The sequence below is a fragment of the Marmota flaviventris genome, chromosome 10 (genome assembly GCF_047511675.1).
Source record: "Marmota flaviventris isolate mMarFla1 chromosome 10, mMarFla1.hap1, whole genome shotgun sequence".
Classification (NCBI taxonomy): Eukaryota; Metazoa; Chordata; class Mammalia; order Rodentia; family Sciuridae; genus Marmota; species Marmota flaviventris.
The window spans coordinates 35,348,434-35,355,661 of NC_092507.1; the positions used below are offsets into that span (position 1 = coordinate 35,348,434).

Here is a 7,228-nt window from a genome sequence, read left to right on the forward strand (position 1 = left end):
GAAGCCTTTGGTTCCCTTCTTTTCTATACCAGTTTCCATGAGTGAATTAATAGGAAGCACATCATGCTTGAGCTGTAGATCTTATTTTCTTGAGGACAACCAGTTTCTTGGACACAATGAAGGGCACCCCTATTTTTCCAGGGATACCCATGTGTTTCCACAAAGGGAGCACTGAGGAAACAAATTTAGGGAAGAAAATAGAAAAAGCCGAATTTTCTGGCCTTAGAGATTGTCTAACTGCGCCACCAACCAGGTATTTGACCACAGGAAAAATCACTTAACCTTTAAGCTTATATCACTTTATCTATAAAATAGGTATAATACCACCCCCAGTGATAAAATAGTTAAAGGGTCTCATATACTGTTTGTCTTTGTGCAAATAGACAGCATTGTTATTGCAAGGATGATTGCTTCCTGTATGGCCAGATTAGATTATTTAATAGCTTTCCAGCACATGGAGTATGCATCTACTCAGGCTCCAGCTGCTGTGGTGCATCCAGGGTAACCAAGATGAATTTCCTCGTTCATCCAGTTTGTTTTATGACCTGGTCTGGCTTTAGTTTAGGCTGGCATTGAACAGGTTTCATCCAAGTAGAGCTGCCAGGCCAACCTAAGTAAGCATCCTGAGAAAGAGGTTGGAAAATTATTACCTGGATCCTGTACATCATAGATAAGGGCCTCTCTATTCTTGGCTCTCTGTTTTTGGTTTTGAACTCCTTCATACCATTCCTTCCTTACCTCTCCCTGCTTCTCTGTTTCTTGTTCCTTCTTCCCTGCTTATGCTTGTGTTCTTTAGACTCAGACCCATGCTCTGGCCTAGGCTATGCCTGGCTAGACCATCAATCATCTGTTTAGCTTAATCATCTATTTTGTGATTTACCCAGTCTCTATGAAGCTGATCTGAAGAGTAAGTCCTGTCTGAATAATTTCTCCTGTAACTTCTCTCAAATCCAGGATCACAAGGCACTTTTGAATGAAAAACCACTGGGATTGATAGAAATTATAGAGAAAAACAGAAAAATATTACTATTACCCCTATTCCACAGACATGTATGAGTAGATGGGGACTAAACACCACTGTGGTTAGACATTAATATTAAGATGATCTTATCTTCTTAAGTCATGCCCTCAGACATGCACACTCTAATACTTACTCATTGCACACAAATATCATAGACACACAAAAAGACATGCACATTGTCATGTTTATACATATTGATACAACATATACACACAAATACTCACTGACATGCACATATCTTAGGTCAGAAGATCTCAATGGAGTAAGGAAAGTGATTGACTGGTTCCCTTTCATTCCCAAAGTCTAAGACAAATAGGTAACATCTTTACACAGATAAGGACTTGGGAGTTTGAGGAATAGCCCCTTTCTGGTTTTGTTCACTCTTGCATTGACTACAATCACAAAAGTAACAAAATCTGTCTTATTGAATGTGACTCTGTGCCCAACACTGCTTTATGCCCTTAATATATGCATCTAATTGAGTTTTCACTACAGCTCTGTACAATGAGAACATTCCTGTCCTGACTAGGCTATGAGATCATCTTAATATTAATGTCTAACCACATTGGTGTTTAGTCCCCATCTACTCATACATGACCTCAGTTGCCCTCAAAATTCTCCCCAGATATTCCAAAGGGTACTCAGGAATGTCTCACAGGAGTTGAAGAAAATTGTTTCTATTCCTACATTCCAGTCCTCTCTTGTAGGAACCTTCCCATTGCCTGACATGCTCCGCCAGAACTGTCCTAGAACTCTCCAGCAAGCATAGACATCCTCCCACCTGTGGCCCTGGCACCATATTTTGTAGTAGAGGAAGGGAAGAGGGCAATTATCAACACCCCAACTTTGTAACTGGGTCACCAAAGTATCCCCAAGTGTGCCCTTTCTCACAAAGATTTTTTTTTACTTGTATCCACAATGTTTTTATTAACCCCCAAATAGTCTATTAATGGTCAGAACAGGTATAATACAGATATAGCATTTACAGTTATATTTTTGAAGGAATTGTTTGAATATCTTGCTTTTGAAATTCAATCTAAATAGTTTGATATCAGTTATAGTAAATCATTAGAAATGTAATTTTTAAAAATTGTTTAAATATTGAATTAACTGTTTTTGTACTTAACAGATATTTTTGTATCCCCTTTATTGAAAGTTTTGCAACTAAATGGAAACTTAAAATCTATTTTCTAGATTTTAGTTAGCATATATTTGTTTAATAATAAACTAACATAGAAAGCAAAAAGTCATGCTTACATCTGATTTTTTAAAAAGCTTATTTGCACAGAAAAGATAAATTTTGAAATTATAAAGCCAAATGCCGAAACATTTGTTGTTTTGTTTTTGTTCTTTTGTAACACATCAGTCACATCTCTTGATTCCCCAAAGAACACAAAAGAAAGTCCAAACACCTAAGTAGTACATAAAAGGTCTTGTGGCTATTTTTCTTATAGCCATTCCTGGCCCTAATGTAACTAAACTGCACTGAACTTATCATTCCCCGAAACACTCCATTCAATTTGTTAACACTATTGGCTCTGTAATGTCCTTTCTCCTCTATCTGCTCAGCAAATTCATATTTACTCTTAGAAACTAGCTCAAAAAAACATTTGCTTCTCAATGTTTTTTATATCTTTCCCAGGAAGAATGCCTCATCTCCATGATAACTTCATACGTTTCATCACATTTACGTAAGAATTATCTATCTCCCACTAGTTATCTGATAGGTTTTTTTTTTTTTTTAATCATTAGCACCTAAGATGGACCTTGACACACTGGCATTTCCTCAATAAAGATTTGGTGAATGAAAGAATGAGAAACCAAGCTTTGTCATGAAAAAGCTTTGTCATGAAAAGTTAATCAAGGAGCAATTCAAGTTTTTTTTTATATTCAAACTAAAAGTAGTTGCTTGGAATTATTTGTCAGTACTGGAACTGGATAACAATAGAATAAGGCTGAGTAGACCAAGACCAGAAAGAGAAAGTGAGGATTTGAAGAATAAAAAGGGTCACTTAAAAAGTGACTAAACCTCAGGCCCAGTTCTTTGTATATGTATAGACCTTCAGGCGATACTCAAGGTTGCCCACAGTCTGGGTCCATCCTATATTTTATGCTTTATACTGCAGTGTTTACTTTCATATGTGAGCCTACCATGGCTCTGGGACCTGACCATGAAAACTGTATCAAAAGTCACAAGATTTTCAGCTTTGAGTCTTTAGTGTAGGGATAGGTGGAGGAAGGCTTCAAAAGGACAGAAGTCTCTCAGACATTTCTCGAAATGTTTGTTGGTGCACTGTTTGATGTAGTATATCTTATCTAGAGAGTACTTCAGTAGGCCCACCAGAAGTACTGGAAAAAGGGGCATGGATATCTCACTGATCAGAGATCAGACTTAGAGAAACCTCAGCTTTCTGAAACAGATCAGAATAGAGAAGTAAATACTAAACAGAATTCCTTTTTTTCACATAAAAATATTCCCTTCTTTCCTTAGTTTCCAAGCCATTATTCCTGGGATTTTCTGCCTCTGTTCAAGATGTAGAACAACTGCCACTATTTTGATGAAACCTCTATGAATTCCCACCTGGATAAAAGCCCCACCTCCTCTGTACTTACCTCTCACCTTATTTAACACCATTCTTGTAGTTAAAGACCAACTTGGCACCAACCAGGCAGGGTAGGCTGAGGGATTAATAAAGGTCAGTCAGACTATGGGTAGGCATAGAAAGGAGGGCAGTATTCCAGAAAGGGAGCAGTTGTTCAAAGGTCACAGAGGGAGGGCATCAAATCAGATTGGCTCATGGCATGTTGGATGCTCTCTCTTCCAGCTGAGGCCAAGAGACAAGTATCCTCCTGAAAGTGGAGGTGTCCCTCCTCCCTGAGCCTCCAGAGGCAAGAGCAAGGCTTTGCATAAGCCTCATCCTGAAGAGTGACTGGCACCTTTTCAAAGCTGCCCAGGAAGCAGCGGTTGTGGTGAATGGTGTTTTTTTCCAGCCATCTGGAGCTGTCCAGAAAAGGGGAAAATGTCAAGTGAAGTTGTAGATCTGTTGCACATTGAGGCCACAAGGCTGTTTGTTAAGGCTGTTTCTTAAGGCTGGGGCAATTAGGTGGCTGTAATTGAATGGGGGCCATGGCCAGGATTTCCTTTCCTGGTGGTTGGCTTGCCACCCACAGCTTTGACTTCTGAAAGCCATCCCTTTTGTTAAGGGGCTTGAGGGCCACAGAAGATGTTGTCCTCTTATTCCTCAGCATCCTTTTCTGTAAGCTCACAGTCACTTGGGGAAGAGATGCGTTGCTTCTGTTGGAGAAACTGATCACTGGAGGAAAGTGGCATGGACTCCACCACTTCCTGAACCTCTGAGAAACTAGACTCTTCATCTTTTGTGGGTGACTGAGAGGAAGAACCCATGCTTGTCAGATCCTTACTACTGGGCTTTGGGGCCTCCTGGCTGCTGAGAGGGCACACAGTGTGCCCTCTTGATGACACCTGGCTTGTTGGGGTTTACCCACATCCACAAATTGGGTTCAGAGTGAGAAGCATCTTGGACAGGACCAGGTACTTCTGGGGGCTTCATTACTTGAATTTTGTATTTGACAAGGTTCTGCTCAGCTAAAGAGCTCTGGTCCATGGTGCAAGGCAAGAAGAACTCATTCCCATGTCCCAATCCAGAGGTCCTGGAACTCATCCATGAAGACTGTACCAGAGGTCAGGATTTTTTAGCATTAGGTCCATGTTTAGTGTGGAAATAGGTGGAGGAAGACTACTGAATGGACAGATGTCTCTCAAAATTTTGTTGGGGCACTGATGCAGTCTCTTCTATTGAGGGAGTTTATGAGTAGGCCTTTGAGAAGTACTTGAAAAAGGGACACCAATGCCTCATTGGTCAGTGGTCAGACTTGGAAAAACTCCAGCTTTCTTGGAATGTCTGAGATGGTATTTCTCTTTTACTCTCAGTCTGCTAAGATTATTGAAATCTACTTTTTTTCCAAGGACTTGACTTCAAGTGCCTGGGAAGGTGACTCTCTGAGAATTCTTTGTTTAGGTATATGTTTAAGAAAAATTCTTTCACATGTTCACACGGAGCAATATTTAGGAAAATTGTACTATACTGAAGAGAAAGGCCCTGATTGGCTGAGTTGAGCAGAAGACGACCTTACCATTTAAAATGACCCATGGAAAAGAGCCCTCACAAAGATTTTGATGCATACTGTGCTCCAGCCCTTTTGTAGCAGATGCTGTTGGTACCTCGTCCTTACCCTTTGTACCATTCACTTAGGTGCTCACTAACAAACTTCCAACTGCCTACAACTGCATCTCTTTGCCTGAATGTCACTAAACCTCTTAGTCTGGCAGTCTGGAAGTACAGTGACAGAGGTAGGGGATGGAGGGAATTAGCTGGGGCAGTCCTCAACAAATGACTGATGAGGGAAAATATGTACCTATATATATATTTTTCAGGAATACTTTTTTAAAGGCTTAAAAGTGACATGGAAAATAAACAGAGTAAAATGTGCCGCAGTCCGGCTGCAGCAAAATAACCGGGGGGCGACGAACAATTTGTGTACGTTGATACAGCAGGAGTAGGAGCCGTTTATTGCAGGACAGGAGCAGTATTTATACATTCCACAGAGCTTATCTAATTAGCATAAACTAGATACATCAGTCAACCAATCAGGAATCTCTACACTTAATGGCTCGCTTTTGTTACTTCTCAAACCACTCCCTCTGGCATTTTGCCAGGCACCATCCAGACTTGTTTACGAACTCTAACATTCCCCTGGCTAAATGCCAGGTGTTATTTTGACTTGTTTACAGACTCTAACAAAAATGGTAATAGAACACCTGTTTCATATATTATATTCTATTCTTTTCAGACAAAGATGTCCATTCCCATTATATGTCCAAGCTACCTCCATGTGATTTTCTGGGCATAATCTGTCACAGTTCTTCACTCTCGGCATGCACTAACTCTTATGTTTTTTTTTTTTTTTTTTGGTATCAGGGATTGAACCCCGGGCATTTAACTTCTGAGCCACATTCCCAGCCCTTTTTTATATTTTATTTTAAGACAGAGTCTCACTATGTTGCTTAGGGCCTTGCTAAATTGCTGAAGTTAACCTTGAACTCGCAATCCTCCTGCCTCAGCCTCCCGAGCTGCTGGGATTACAGAGTGTGCCACCATGATAACTCTGTATTCTACACAATTTCCCGGGTAAGAAGTTTCTCCATTACATTAAGCACCAATCTTGATGACACCTGGCTTGATAATTCATTTTTTAATACTTTATTTTATTTATTTATTTTATGCGGTACTAAGGATTGAACCCAGAACCTCGCTGGTGCTAGGCAAGCGCTCTACTGTGGAGGCACAACCCCAGCCATGCTCCCACTGATAATTCACTTTCTATTGACTTCTTTCTCTTCCCTTTTTTATTCCTCACTTCTTCCCAATGTTTCCTGCGCTTCTTAATAAACTGCTTACTTTTGAATCCTTGTCTTGAGGTCTGTTTCTAGGGAATTATAATTAAAGCATACAATCTTCAAGGAGAAATCAGTCCCTCTGACAAATATAGGGATTTAGTGATGATATTCCCTTCACCCATCACATTTTTTTTTGAGAAAATGAAAAAGTTTATTTAAAAATGGACCAAAGACCTGAACAGACACCTTACTAAAGAAGCTATTTACAGATAACAAATAAACAAATGAAAAAGATGTTCAACATCATATATCATTAGGGAATTAATACAATATAATAATACATGATATAATATTACATGCCTATTAAAATAGCAAGAGTCCTAAATACTGACAACACTCAATTCTAGTGAGGATGTTCAGCAACAATAATTTATTTTTTCTGATCAGAATGCAAATAGTACATCACTTTGGAAGACAGTTCAGTGAACATACCTTTCTGTATTATCTAGTAGTTATACTCCTTGGTATTTCCCTGAAGGAACTGAAAATTTAGATACACGCAAAAACTTGCACACGGATTTCTTTTTATTTTATTTTTTATTTTTTGGTGGACCAACATCTTTATTTTATTTTTATGTGGTGCTGAGGATAGAACCCAGCGCCCCATGCATGCCAGGCGAGCGCATTACTGCTTGAGCCACAACCTCAGCCTGCACATGGATTTCTATTGCAATTTTATTCATAATTGGAAAATGTGGAAACAACATAGATGTCACTCAATAGGTGAA

At 39.4% G+C, this 7,228-nt stretch overlaps 1 pseudogene; it reads right to left on the reverse strand.

Moving 5' to 3' along the window:
* Window positions 1-3,778: 3,778 nt before the first annotated feature.
* On the reverse strand, window positions 3,779-4,751 carry LOC117794665 (forkhead box protein R2-like; annotated as a pseudogene).
* Window positions 4,752-7,228: the final 2,477 nt, after the last annotated feature.